The sequence below is a fragment of the Notamacropus eugenii genome, chromosome 4 (genome assembly GCF_028372415.1).
Source record: "Notamacropus eugenii isolate mMacEug1 chromosome 4, mMacEug1.pri_v2, whole genome shotgun sequence".
In the NCBI taxonomy this organism is placed as follows: domain Eukaryota; kingdom Metazoa; phylum Chordata; class Mammalia; order Diprotodontia; family Macropodidae; genus Notamacropus; species Notamacropus eugenii.
In genome coordinates this window covers 91,311,063-91,325,071 of record NC_092875.1, presented here as the reverse complement: position 1 = coordinate 91,325,071, position 14,009 = coordinate 91,311,063, and the positions used below count along the sequence as shown (strand labels likewise).

General features: G+C 43.3%; 1 protein-coding gene across 3 annotated transcripts in view; it reads left to right on the top strand.

Moving 5' to 3' along the window:
* Positions 1–14,009, top strand: part of ADGRB1 (adhesion G protein-coupled receptor B1) — a 262,780-nt gene that overhangs the window by 155,290 nt on the left and 93,481 nt on the right. The window lies entirely within an intron of this gene.

Genomic DNA, 14,009 nt, shown 5'->3' with positions numbered 1-14,009 from the left:
TTTGTGCCAGAGCCACTCACAGGGTCTCATCAAAGGGAGAAGACATTGCTAGCCTGGGAAATAAGGAAAACATCCCCATGGTAGAGACATGGGAAGGTAGGTCCAGACCAAAGGGGAGAGGTATCCAATGCTTCAACACAGCAGTCAAAAAAGGCTGCAAAAACAAGATCAAAACCTGTATCTTCAGTTGCATTTGTAGAAGTGGAGTGTCCAGAGAGGGAGAAGTGACGATGGTCCTACTGACCTCTGCTCTGATCTAACCATATGGCGGATGTTGAGTTCACTTCTAGGTGCCACATTCTAGCAAAGATATTTGTGAGTCCCAGTGCCTCCAGCTCATCATTTTTACAATTTAACCCTCCTCTCCCCTGTTCTCCACTGCTTTTCTACTTTTACAGGTTATGCCATCTCCCACTTGCATGCCTTTGTACCGACTGCCCCCATACCTGAAAAGCTCTGTCCCCTCATCTTTACCTCTTAGTTTCTGGCTTCCTGAAAGATTCAGCTCAAATCTCATCTTCTTCAGAAAACCTTTCCTAGCCCTTTACCCATCCCCAACCTCTATCTACTGCCTTCCATCAACTCTGTGTATATCCTTCCCTGAGATTACCTTCTATTGGGTCTGTGTATAAGTTGTATGTCTCCTCTATTAGGGAGTGAGCTCCTCGAAAGCAGGGACCTGCTTTTTCCCTTCTTTTACTCCCCAGTACTTAGCACGGTACCTGGCATGTAGCAAATGCTTAATAAATGTTTGTTGACCTTTTTACTGACAACGCAGGGCTGAGATGGATAAGGGGAATAAAGACCATGTCATATGAGGATCGATTGGATGAATTTGAATGTTCAGACTAAACAAGAAAAAATAGGGCAATGGTGGAGATGATAGCTGTATTCAAGTAATTGAATCTGTGTTTATTTAACTGTGTGACTTTGGACAAGTTAATTCCCTTCTCTGAGAATGTTCTGGGGGGAGGAGACTAAGTTAATTCCCCTTGTCCCCAGAGGACAGAACTTAGAAGCGATGGATGGAAGTTTCAAAGAGGCAGATTGTAGTTTAAGAGAAGGAACTTCTTAGCAATTTGTATCCTCCAAATGGGGAATGGACATGTCTCGGGAAGTAGTGAGCTCCCTGTCACTAGACATCTTTAAACAAAAGCTGGATGATTATGTGTCAAGGATATTGTATGGAAGATAACAGTTCAGCTTTAAGTTGGGTATGCTGAATTCTGAGATCCTTCCCTCTCAGAAATCCTGTGATTGTATGACTTCAGACTGAATGACCTTTGAGCTCAGTTTCTAGGACTCAGGCTTGGAATCCAAATTTCTCCCCTGGAAGGAGGGGAGCCACTGTGGGTGTGGCCTGAGGCTGGATGCTTAGCCATCTGGGTAAGGGGGACTTTTCTGGATTTAATGTGACTTTCATACTCATACATGGGATGTCATAAGGAGGCAGATTCCTTCTCAATATAAAAAAAAATATTTTGTAGACAGCAGATGTGTTCCTCAATGGAATGAATTGTTTCATGAGGTGCTTCCTGATCATAATACCAGTTCCTATTTTTTAAGTTATACCAAGTGCCTCACTACTCTCCATAGAGAGCAAAAATTGTTGTCCCCATAATACATAGTGAAACAAGCTCAGAGAGGTTGGATGCCTTTACCTAAGTTCACACAACTGATTGCATCAGAACCAGAACTTGAACCCAGGTTCCCCAGACAATTCTTTTGCCATTATATCACATTGTGCTCCTCATCCTTGGTGGTGTCCCAGTGGAGGTTGGATGACCCCTGTCAGAGATGCATTTGTGAGGACTCCTTCACTGGGGACCAGTATGAAGACTTGATAAACTCTAAAGTCTCTTTCACTCTGAGCTTCTGTGATTCAAAGATATTAATTATTCTACACTTGGAAAGGACCTTAGAGGTCATATTATCCTATCCCCTAATTTTATAAAAAAGGAAATGGAGGTACCCAGAGATGGTAAGTGACTTACTCAGGGTGACGCAGCTAGTACGTGTCTGAAGTAAGATTTTAACCCAGCTCCTCTGACTCCCAAACTGGCAGTCCCACAATAATGTGCTGCTCTTGTCCTAAGTTTTGAAAGCTCTAGGAGTCTAAAGTTGGATGGTTCTATGATTCTGTGACTTATGTGAATATATGGAACAAAGTAGCTCTTGAGAGTGAGAACTGCAGGCTTGTATAGCAGCCTTGCATAGCTCTGTGAAAAAATTTGGAAAAGGCCGTGTGTGCAGGGGTTGCTGGGATGATGTAACTGAAGGAAGCAACACATTTAGACAGATGAGAAAGTGAGGGTGTTTTTGTCCCTCCTTTGCAAAACTGAGCTCAAAGCTCCCTGTGCCAATGACACTTAATTACCCATCTCCCTTAGGAGAACAAGTCTTAATCAAAACTCTGACTCCCTAGGCGATAATAGTGGTTTTCAAGTGTATGGATTCTGGGAGGGTGGTGACCAGCTGTTCTCCATCTTGAGAGGACAGAACAAGCAGGAGCAAGTTTTGGCTCTAGAAGGAAAAGAGTCAAGTTAGATACAAGTAAGGACTTTCCCAGAGTAAGCATTCAAAAAATATGGCATCAGACGTCCCAGGAAAGGCAAGCCTGTCTTAGTCAAAAGGCAATTTTTCTTAGATGCAGGGGGCAAGACAATGAAATGATATATTAAATAATCCCCAGGGATTGTGTTCATGTGCTGGGGGTGGGGGTGATAGAAGGGGGATGAAAATGGAGATGGTTATGGTAATGATAGTGATGGTGGTGATAGGGATGCTTATGTGAGTAATAGGGATGATGGTGATAGAATTGCTTATGCCAATGGTAGTGATGGGAACGGTTATGCTAGGGGTAGTGATGGTGTTGATGAGGGTGGTTTTGCTGGTGGTAGTGATGGGGGTGGTTTTGTTGGTGGTAGTGGTGGTGTTGATGGGAGTGTTTATATTGATGGATATTAATTGATTATATATAATATTAATTACAGTAATTAATATTAATATATAATAATGTTAATTGATTATGTTGTTTATATTGATGGAGATGGTTATGCTTGTGATAGGATGTTTTCTATAGGACTGATTATCCTAGTGGCAGAATGGTATTGACAAGAGGTGGTTATATTGGGGATGGTGATGGTGGGTGTAGCAGATGGTAATAAACCTTGGTATGTAAATGGTGATAATGGTGACTATGGTGTGGTGGATGGGGGTAGGGATGCTGGTATCAGGCTTGAAGATGATGAGGGTAATTAGAGTAGTGATAGTAATGGTTGTAGTGGTGATGGTGAGGGTGATGATAATGATGATGATGGGAATTCCTTGCCTTTCTCACACTATTCCATATATAAGAAATAGTCATACTATGCAAGTATCCATATCCAATTCCTACTAGTTCTTCAAAGGTGAACTCTAATACTACCTTCTCCATTAGGTCTTTCTTGATTACTCAGACCAACACTGACACTGTGTCTTTCCCTTTGGAAGCCCTATAGCACTTTGTGCATCTCTTGTGCATTTCTTGACTTCTGACTCATATTGTACTTAGCTGAGTACTTGTCTCATCTCCTCTGAAAGACTTCAAGATATGTGTGAGCAGAGACTGTGTCTTACTTGTTTTTGTATACACCACAGCACTAAACACAGGGTGCTGAGGAAATATTTGTTGTGTGAATTAATATGTGAATGAATGATGGACAGATTTGAGCAAATTCCACTTTTCAAATGGAAAAGGACAAAGGGAAAAATGGGAGGTAAGGTGAGGTCCATAGAAGCTATCTAGTGACAGCTAACTCCTTAGAATCCTAGAATGTCAGAGCTAGAAGGAACATTAGAACATAAGGTCCAGAGTGCTGGACCTTAGAACACAAAGCAGAATATTAGAACATATAGATGTTAGGGCATAGAGATGTATAGACATAGCATAACAGGGGCAGAAGTGAAAGTGATCTTTTGAGATTATCAAATCCAATCCCCTCATTTACAGATGAGGAAACTGGGGCCCGAAGGGAAATGACTTTCCCAAGGTCACATAGCAGTACCAAGATTGGAGTGAAACCTAGACACTCAGCTCTGTTTCCTTTTTTGTTTTCAGTCTAAGTTGCGCACTTTCTGATTACACAGCCCATTACAGGGATAGAACAGGGGATACATGGGGACATCTGTCCCCTCACCAATATTTAGCAGTTGTGTATTAGAATTCTGAGTATGTATTACAGCTGTATAATAGAAAGGGATATAGCAAGAGAGGGAGTAATTCTGGCTACATTTCCAACCTCCCCTCCTGGAAAATGGTTAGGTTCCAGGGAGATGACTCAGTGTCTTCCGACAGAACTGTCACCCACAGCTCAGGAGCCCACAGGACCAAAATGAGTGGGCTGTGGCAGCCCTCTTAAATTCCTGGCAGGTGAACTAGACTCCTACCCATGAGCTCAGTAAGTTTGCATCCACATGGGACAGCTAACATGGAGATAAACTCTATTGCCCCATGCTGGGCTGAGCACTGGCCTTGGTACTAGAATGACTCCCAAATCTAATCCCAGACTGAGCCCTGATCCCTAAGGCATACCTTCTGTAAATCTTTATTCAATCTAATGATCTCTCAGTGCCAGTGCCTTCTATTTCATTCCCAACCAAACAGATCTTAAATGTGCCTCCAAATCAGCGTTTCCATTTCTGATCTTCCTTGTTCCCCTCCTTTTGTGGCTGTGTACATTGTATATGTTTGCTGGGTTTAGGTGTCTAGGGGTGGGAGTGGTGAGTGAGGAAGAGGACAGAGTGGGTTAGCTGCTTCTCTGGTCAAAGGCCGGAAAACTTGTGACCTTCCCAGTAAGCTATTTGACCTTTCTTTCCTATTCTCCCCGTCTCTGGCACTAGGTTAGAGGAGCAATAGGGTAAGCCCCAGGCCCCTGAGGCTTGATGACTTCTCAATGCCAGTGCCTGGGAGCTGAGGAGGTAGGGGAAATGAAGAAGGCCTGGAGCCAGCATTGAGAAGGGTGGCCGCTAAGAAGGTGCGATTGGCATCTCTGTGCAACAAGAGAAGGGCCAGAATTCAGTGCCCACCAAGCTGCTATTCCTGGCTGTGCCTCTCTGCATCCCCCTGGGGATTAGCCTTGAACTGGCTTCATTCCCGTCACAACACAGATTGGCCCTGTGTCTACTCACTGTCCCTGGCCTTTGGATAGTGATATCTTCTCTGGAGCCAAATGGCTCATTCCTTGAAGGCCCAAGGGAACAGAGGCTCAGTCCCCAGCTGCTCTGCTCTCACACCCTCCACAGTAGAGAAAGGACTTACAAGTCAGGATGCCCAGTCCATCAGTTGGTTACTACATCTCCTGTGTCTGGCTTTGTATGGGGCTCTATTATACAAGAGACAGACAAAGGCAGATATCTGACCTGACCGCAGGTTCCACTCCCCCTTCCCAACACTTCCTCCTTCCATCCTCACCATGGAATTAGGCTAAAAGGACTCACACATTCGAATAACAGGTGGTGGGATAGAGTGTGACAGTAGAATCATAGAATCTCAGAATCATGGAGCCCTGGGATATTAGGTTGTTAGAATAAAGAGGAAGGATGGTGCATAGAGCTCTAACCTTGGGGTCAGAGGACCTGGGTTCAAATTCTGGCTCTGCCTTTATTACTTATGTGACCTTGGGCAAAGTTACTTTCTACAGGAAGATTTTCATAATCTCCATAATCCCTATGAGTCTTATATTCTATGAGCCTGCCAAGCCCATCGCTGTCCCCACAACTTGACTCATCTCCCTTGACTGGATGCCTTCTACTTCTACTCTGATTGTTAAAGACCTTTGCTTAAAAAGGCCAAGGTCTCCCAGTGCATCCGGGGCCATCTCCAATTGTCCTGATCTATATGTGGCCACTGGATCCAGATTAATTCTAATGCCTTTCCTCTTTTGCTTATTTCCTATTTAGCCTGTATATAGCTCATTTGTATATAGTTGTTTTCATGTTATCTTAGCCAATAGACTATGACCTCCTTGAGAACAGGGATTGCTTTTTGCCTTTCTTTGTATTCCCAGTGCTTATCATAGTGTGTGGCACATAGTTGGTGCTTAAACATTTGTTGACTGATTGGTTAAACCCATCTGGACCTCAGTTTCTTTATCTGAAAAAAATGGGGAAATTAGACTAGGTTATGTACTCTGTCTCTACCTGCCTCTCAAACCTCTTCATACTCCATTATTTGATCAGAAATAACCAATCTATATAAGCTTTCACTATCCCCCACGTGAAGCAATATGGAAGAGCTGACTTTGGACATGGAAGTCTGGAGCTGGAATTACTCACAGACTAGATTAGCTCAAAATCTATTCTTATAGCTGTAAATCTGTAATTCCATGGTCCTTTGAGGATCAGTTGGTTGGGAAGGAACTAGAGACCATGCCAAATGAGGATCAGGTAAAGGAAGTGGGGATATTTTGTGTAAAGGAGAGAAACTTAAAATGTTAGAACCATAGAATCTTAGATCTGGAAGGAATTTCAGAGGACTCAAATTCAGCTCCTCCACAAATCATGGGTTGCCTCTACAATAGTCTCAAGATTGATCACTCTACCTCCACTTGAAGACCCTCAGATTTCTGCTAGAATTTTATAATGGAAAGGGACCTCAGAGATCACCTAGTTTTAAACTGCTATCCAGGGTGGCATCATAGATAAGATTAAATGTAAGTTCCATAGAAATCCAGAGAATCTGAAGTAACTAAAGGGGTTTTCCTAGAAGAGGCAAGACTTAAGATAGACCTTGAAAGATGAGAAAAATATTATTGTTTTTGTCGTTTGTTCTTTGTTCTCGAAGAGGACCATGATATCAGGGAGGTGATGCCATGATATGCAAGCGAATTTGGATGTAAGTGAGGGAGTGCTAAGTCAACAGCCTCACTTTCTCCTCCAGAGCCATCTGGGTTCAGTGGCCAGATATAGATTAGGACAACTGGAGATGGCCCAGGATGCAGTGGGAGACCAAGGTCTTTTTAAGCTGTTTTAAGCTAAGATCTTTTAACAGTCAGAGAAAATGTGGAAAGCATCCAGTCAAGGGAGATGAGTCAAGTTATGGAGAGAGAGATGGGTTTGGTGGGCTTATAGAATATAAGACTCATAGAATGTTTGTACTTATACCAATCCTTTTATTTTACAGTGAGAAAATGAACTAAGGCACAAAATGGGAAAGGGACTTGATTAAAGGTCACACAGAGACTAGTGACAGAACCATAATTCCTACTCTAAGTCTACCTCTCCAAAGTCAGTTATTCCATACTGATTCATGGGAGGGATGGTGACAGCCTACCTAGATTGATTAGTTCTGATGAGATAATGGAGTTGGAAGAAGTTTGAGAATTGATTGGGGGTAGAATATAGTTGTGGAGAACCTTGAATACTAGGATAGAGACTTTTATCATGTAAATAGTAGAGAGCCATTAAAGGTTATGGAGATTAGGAATGGCATGTTTTTAGTTCTAGAGCTGGGGAGTGATTGAGGAGGATCCTGAGTAGGAAGATGAAGAGTTTGGACTTTCATGTAGGTCATAGGGAGCTATTAAAGGTTTCTGAGTTGGGAAGTGATGAGCTGATTCCATTAAACTTTATCTCCCTCCCCCTTACCTCATATATCCCCCCCCCCCCCATTCTACTATTGCCATGCAAAGAGTTTGGTTCATTGAAGAGATTTAATTAAAGATTTTTTAATGAATCAGTGTGGTGTTTTGGAAAATTTATTCTAGCAGGATAGATATTTATTATGTCCTGGGCTTGTCCCAGCTCACATCATCACATCAGAGTCCCCTAAGGCTTTGTCTAGGGCTTTGCACCCTTGGTCCATCTGGATAGTTTCCCAGGAACAGCTTCCTTCCTGTCCTCCAGGGATATAGTGGTATCACCCTGGGTTTCCCAATCAATGACTGTCCATTTCAAGGGAGGATTAATCAAATGACAACCCAGCATCTATTGATCAATATTGATCCTTCCCCAGCATGATCTAGAAGCAGGGTCAAGGCCCTGATTCTCAGAAAAGTGATGATGAAAGAGAGGATAGTGTGGAAAGGAAGGGGAAAAGGATGAGACACAGCCCCTGCTTCCTGAAGGCCTTCATCTCAGAGGGGAAACACAAGCCCTACCCCCTCAAGGGAAGGTAGAGACTCAAAAATACCCTCTTCTGAGGGAGGGACATGGCCCTGCTTCAGGGCAGACCTCCAGGGAAGGAGAGAGCCCCACCATGCTTCCACGCAGGCACCACACACATATAGAAGACTTATAGAGTAATGTACCAAGCAACGCCACAGGATTATGTTGCAGACTGCGCAGAGAACTCTTGAAGGGCCGCCAAGTTCTGGAGTGATTGGAGCAGGCTAGGGAGGTGGCAGTCTCTGAAGGCTGCAAAAAGAGGAAGGCCTTAGAGCTGCCTTTTGATTAAAGAAACATGGAGGTGGGGTAATCCCCTTCTGGAACTTAGTGTTTAGAGTGAGTAGAGAACAAACCCTCCTTTGACATGAGAAAACTGAGGCCCAGGGAAAGAAAGACACTTGTTCAACATCACACAGGTAGGAAGTCAGGATTCAATCCCTCAGAACTTCTTTTATTATTTTCTTGAAAAATAACATTTTAAATGAATATAATTATAAATGCACATCTTGTTCACTTTGTTAGGGTAAATGGGAATGGACCGATATTTTCTATTTTTTCCTGAGAGATTTTGCTCACCTTTTCCCAAGTGCGGATCATTCCACCTCTATGAGGGAAATAGTTAAATGGACTAGACAGGGCTATTTGTAGCATTTTATATCATTTGAAAGGTTAGGAGTATTCAAACTCTCAATTCTTTTGTATCTTCAGTTGGCAAACAAGAATTCTCTTCCATTTGCAAGTCAGCATCTCGTAGTATATAGTTCCCACTCAGAAACAATAGTAACTATGCCTGCCCTGGTCATCTCAGGTTTGGGGTCTTGTGTTAGGGTCTTGGAAGGGATAAGGTGTGGATGGGTCCATCAGAGTGCAGTGAAGAGAGCCCTGCATTTGGAATTGGAGGATTTCAGTTCAAATACAATCAGAGGACTTGTCTACTTCTTGACGAATTTACACCTCAGTTTCCTATTGGTAAAATTAGGAAGTTTAATTAGCTGGACCTCTCCCCCTAGCCCATCCTTTTCATTTCGAAATCTATGATCCCAGGATTTTTGGATAGATAGCTTGAGTATTCAGGGGAGGGTAACTCATATGGGGAAGGATCTCAGATTTATACTATATGAAGTTAGTAGAAGGCCCTGAGGCTGTCTGCCTTAGAGAAGAGGACACTTAAGGAAGATGGGATAGTTGTATTTGAAGGACCATTCTAAAGAAGAGGCATTTGGTTTGGTCTGTCCTCAGATCAGTAAGTGGAAGACAAATTTAGGCTTAATATAAGAAAAAACTTGCTAAGAATTGGAACCGTCTGGAAGTGAAGTGCCTTGTGAAGTAGTCAGTTTCTACTCACCAGAACCCTTCAAGGCTGACCTCTTGTACTGTATGTTGTGTGTGTGTGTGTGTGTATGTGTGTGTGTGTGTGTGTGTGTGTGTGTGTCTTTGACAAAGGAGGCAAGGGGATTGTGGTTCAGGAATGGACTAGTGTGGATGGGCCTTTGACATCCTTTCTTAGTCCAGCATTCTAGGACTTGAAAATTTGTTCTCACAGTCACCTTGAGCCAGGCTAGAGACAAAGGATCCCTGGATTTCCTGAGATTGGGAGCTGACAGAGCACCTTCCCCAGGACTGAGTTCTGGGTAAGGTGAGTGAGGTGAGAGTAGGTAGAAGAGGGGAAGGAAAAAGGAGGTGTCACTGACCCACATTCATCAGAACTAGGATGGGGGAGCAAGGGCACTCAACTCCCTGACCTAGTTGTTTCAGGCAGGTGTAGCCCAGGACGGAGCAAACCTTTTCCTGGAGCCCAGGATGAGGGGTTAGAAAAATAAGGAGGGAGCAGTCTTTCACAACATCTTCTGCACTGTTGTGGAATATAGAGAGCACTGGAATTAAAGTCAGGAAAGCTGTTCTAACCCTGGCGACGAACTGAAAACCTATGGACAAGTCCCTTGACCTCTCTGGGTCTCAGTTTCCTATGTGTAAAATGAGGATATCAAATTTAAAAAATCTAAGTACTTTTCATAGTATCTCATGATACTATGGTAAAAGTCAAGATGGAGACAGGTGAAAGTTTAGGGGAAATAGTTTTACCAACAACAAGCAAGCTTTAAGTCAAACTTTGGAAAGAATTTCCAAGTAGAATGAATCTATGAACATATTACCTGGGAGCAGCATTTTTTTAGCTTGGAATCCATGAACTTGGCCATTAAAAAAATCTAAAAAATACACAGAATTGTAAAGGAAATCAATTATATTGAAGTATAATGATGAAAATATCATTTTAAAAAAACAGGTTTGTGGGCCCCAGGTTAGAAACTCCTGTTTTCAGACTCAATGAGTTGGATACTCTGGGCCCTGAATCTTCTTCTTTGTGACTTATTCACTTAGCTCTGAATATTTACTGCCCTCTGTGGTTACCCAGAACTAGTTAGCTGCCTCTGACCCTGGTTAGGCCTTCATGTGTCTGAAAATAATAATATCTGACCACCTCAGCTTCTCTTTGAGTTATGTTTCTGGGCTCCATCAGCGGTCATTGGCATGAGGGCCTTCTCGACCAAGCACTCTGCTCCATATTCCTCCTTCTGTGTTACCTTAAGTTAGGACCTGTGCCTAGAAAATTAGAGATGAGCCTAGGTGCTTCCTCTGCCATGTAAGACTATATGGGGAATCAAAACCAGAAACTAGTAACTTTAATTCCAGACTGCATGAAGGAGTGGACAAGAAAGTTGTGAGGCCTAGATTCTAGTTTTAGATCTTTCCTTGACTGAATACGTGACTCTGAACAAGGCACAAGACTCTCTGGGCCTCAGTTTCCTTTTCTGTCAGTTAAGAAGGGACATCTACGGGACTGTTACTATAATCTAGGGCAACTACGTGGTACAATGGATAGAGCAATATGCCTGGAGTCAGAAAGACTTAAGTTCAAATTTGTCCTGACACTAACTGTGTGACCTTGGCCAAGTTACTTAACCCTGTTTGCCTCAGTTTCCTCATCTGTAAGATGAGCTGGAGAAGGAAATGGCAAACTGCTCCAGTCTCTCTGCCAAGAAAACCCCAAAATGGGTTCACAGAGAATCAGACATGCCTGAAACGACTCAAAAACAGCAAGCAAGAAACTATAATCTACCTTATGTAGGATCAGAATCTAGAATTCTTGCTATTTTAGAGCAAGAACCATAGCATCAGAGATTAGACCCAGGCTCTCCTAGGCCCCAGCTCCAGGAGGACCTCACTGCTGCTCCCTTATGCCAGAGCCTTTGCCAACCCAGTGGAGAGAGCTGGGCCTGGCTGCTCTCCCACCACCACCTTCTGTGGAGGCTGATAACATAATTAGCACCGGGCTGAGAGCCACTTGCGGCCCCAGGAAGCATTTCCATTGCTTCATCTGAAGAGCAGGCTATTTCCCCCCTTGACCATAGGGACCCTGCTTCCTAGGAGAAAACGCAGGGAGCAGACCATAGGCTGGTATCTGGAAGACACTTGAAAACATAGAACCTAGGACCTAGGATCTAGTGGTAGCCTTAGAGCAGAATGTTAAGAGCTATACCAGGGGTGAATGTAACACATACATACACATCTGTATGTATATATATACATAATATATATATAACTAAACTAAAAAATATAACTGAATATAATAATAACTGCAATTTCGATAGTTCTTTAAGGCTTACCAAAGATATGAGGTTTCACAGAATGGCAGGATCTCAGAGTTGAAGGGACCCCAATTGCCATCTGTACTAACCCAGATCTCCCACTATAATATACTTGATAAGTCCCATATGCAGCCTTAGGTTAAAAATCTCCATTGAGGGGAGAACTCACTACCTCCTGAGGTGGCCCATTCCAAGTCAGTAAGCATTTATTAAACACCTATGAGGTACAAGGCCCTGTGTTAAATGTTGGGGATACAAAGAAAGACAAAACTCCATCTCTGATCTAGAGGAGGAGCTCATAGTCTAAGGAGGAGAAAATACGTAAACAGCCTGCATATGTACAAACAAGATGCAAGTAGGGTAAATTGGAGACAAACAACAGAGGGAAAGGGCTGACATTAACCTCACTTTCTAGAGATGTAATGGCGTATAGTGGTTAGAGTACTGGTCTAAGAATTAGAAAGTCCTGGGTTCAAACCATTACCTCCCCCCTCCAATACAAATTGAGAACATGATTTAAGCTCTTAGTACCCCAGCAGCTCTCCAAGATTCCAAATTGCAAAGTAAGTACAAATATGCATTGGTGGAGGAATTTTCCCTACCAGGAGTTCCTACACCAACAAAATCATAGGTTTGATGAGAGAGAGAGGAGAGAAGAGACAGAGAGAGGCAGAGACAGAGAGAAAAGTGAGGAGATGAGAGAGGAGAAAGACAGAGACAGAGAGAGATACTGAGGCTCAGAGAAGTTGATTAGTTTGCCAGAGACCTCCCAGCTAATAAATATCCCATCCAGGAATCAGCTCAATTTGTCCTGACTCTAAATCCCATACTAAGCACTGTACACATGCCACGAGTTGTTTGTTTAAAAAAAAAGGTTATTTTATTTTTTATCCTAAGTTGACTGACTATGGCTTTTATGCCACAGGATGCAAAGAATAGAGGAAAGCATATGAAATCCTTTCCGCCATCCCCAGACCTCTCATCCAGCTTCACCAAAAAGATGGATAGAGGATCGATTTTCTCTTCCAAGACCTCCAGGGAATCAGTCAGCCAGCAGCCTTGATTGATGTTAAATGAGCCCTTGCTGGGGAGGCAGCATGGTATATCCTGACTTGGCTGGCAGGTGGAAGGGGTGGGGTTTGGGGGGAGGTAAAGAAGGTTCTCATCCTGACTTCTCCATGAACGTGCTCTGTGACCTTGGGCAGATCATTTCACTTCTCTGACACTGTTTCCTCATCACCATAGTAACAGAACTCATTTCTACTCCAGCTTACAAACCTCCTGAAAACAACCCCATGGAGGTGATGGTACAGAATTCTCATCCCTGTTTGACCGGGAAGATTCAGAGAAGTAACTTACCCAAGGTCACCTAGCTAGAAAGGGCTCCTGATTCCGCAGTGAGCCTCATAGAAGAGTCAAGGGGAAAAGGATTCTGGAAGAGTCTAGTGGTAGGAGAATGAGAAGTATGGTTGTGAGCCTACTCAGTCACCCTCACCAAGTGCCTACTCAGTGCTGAGTTCTCAGTTGCTAGCTCCATGACTTTTCTATACCAATCACTGAAGTCAAGATGAGAAACAGCTCTTGAACCTGAGGCCAGAGGGGAGGAGAACTCCTGGATCTACTGGGGAGATGGAGACCTTAGACATGAAAGAGCCAAGGAACAAGGGGTTGACCATGTTGGACCTCCCCAGAAAGATATGTCCATTTATTGATGGCCAGATAGGAAATAGCCTGATACAGTGGAACAAGCTTTGGATCGAGTCAGAGGACTTGAGTTCAAATCTCACCTCTGATACTAACTGGCTATGTGACTGTGGACAAACCATAGAACCTCTCTGGGTCTCAGTTTCCCTCATCTGTAAAATCATGGGGTTGGACTAGCCAGTTTCCAAGGTTCCTGCCAGCTGTCTATCAATGGTCCTCATTATTAAGGATCTTAAGGGATTAAATAGTGGCCCTAACCACTACACTGTATTGAAAAGAATACTGGATTTAGAGCCTGATGGTCATTGCAGTTGAGTCATTTCAGTTATGTCCAATCTCCATGACCCCATTTGGGGTTTTCTTGGCAAAGATACTGGAGTTGTTTGCCATTCTCTTCTCCAGCTCACACTGAAGAGCCCAAAGACCTAGCTCTTCATCTTTGCTCCTTCCATCACAACAGTTACTGTGTGTTCCTGGATCCCCTCTTGGGGCCTCAGTTTCCTCCTGTGTGGG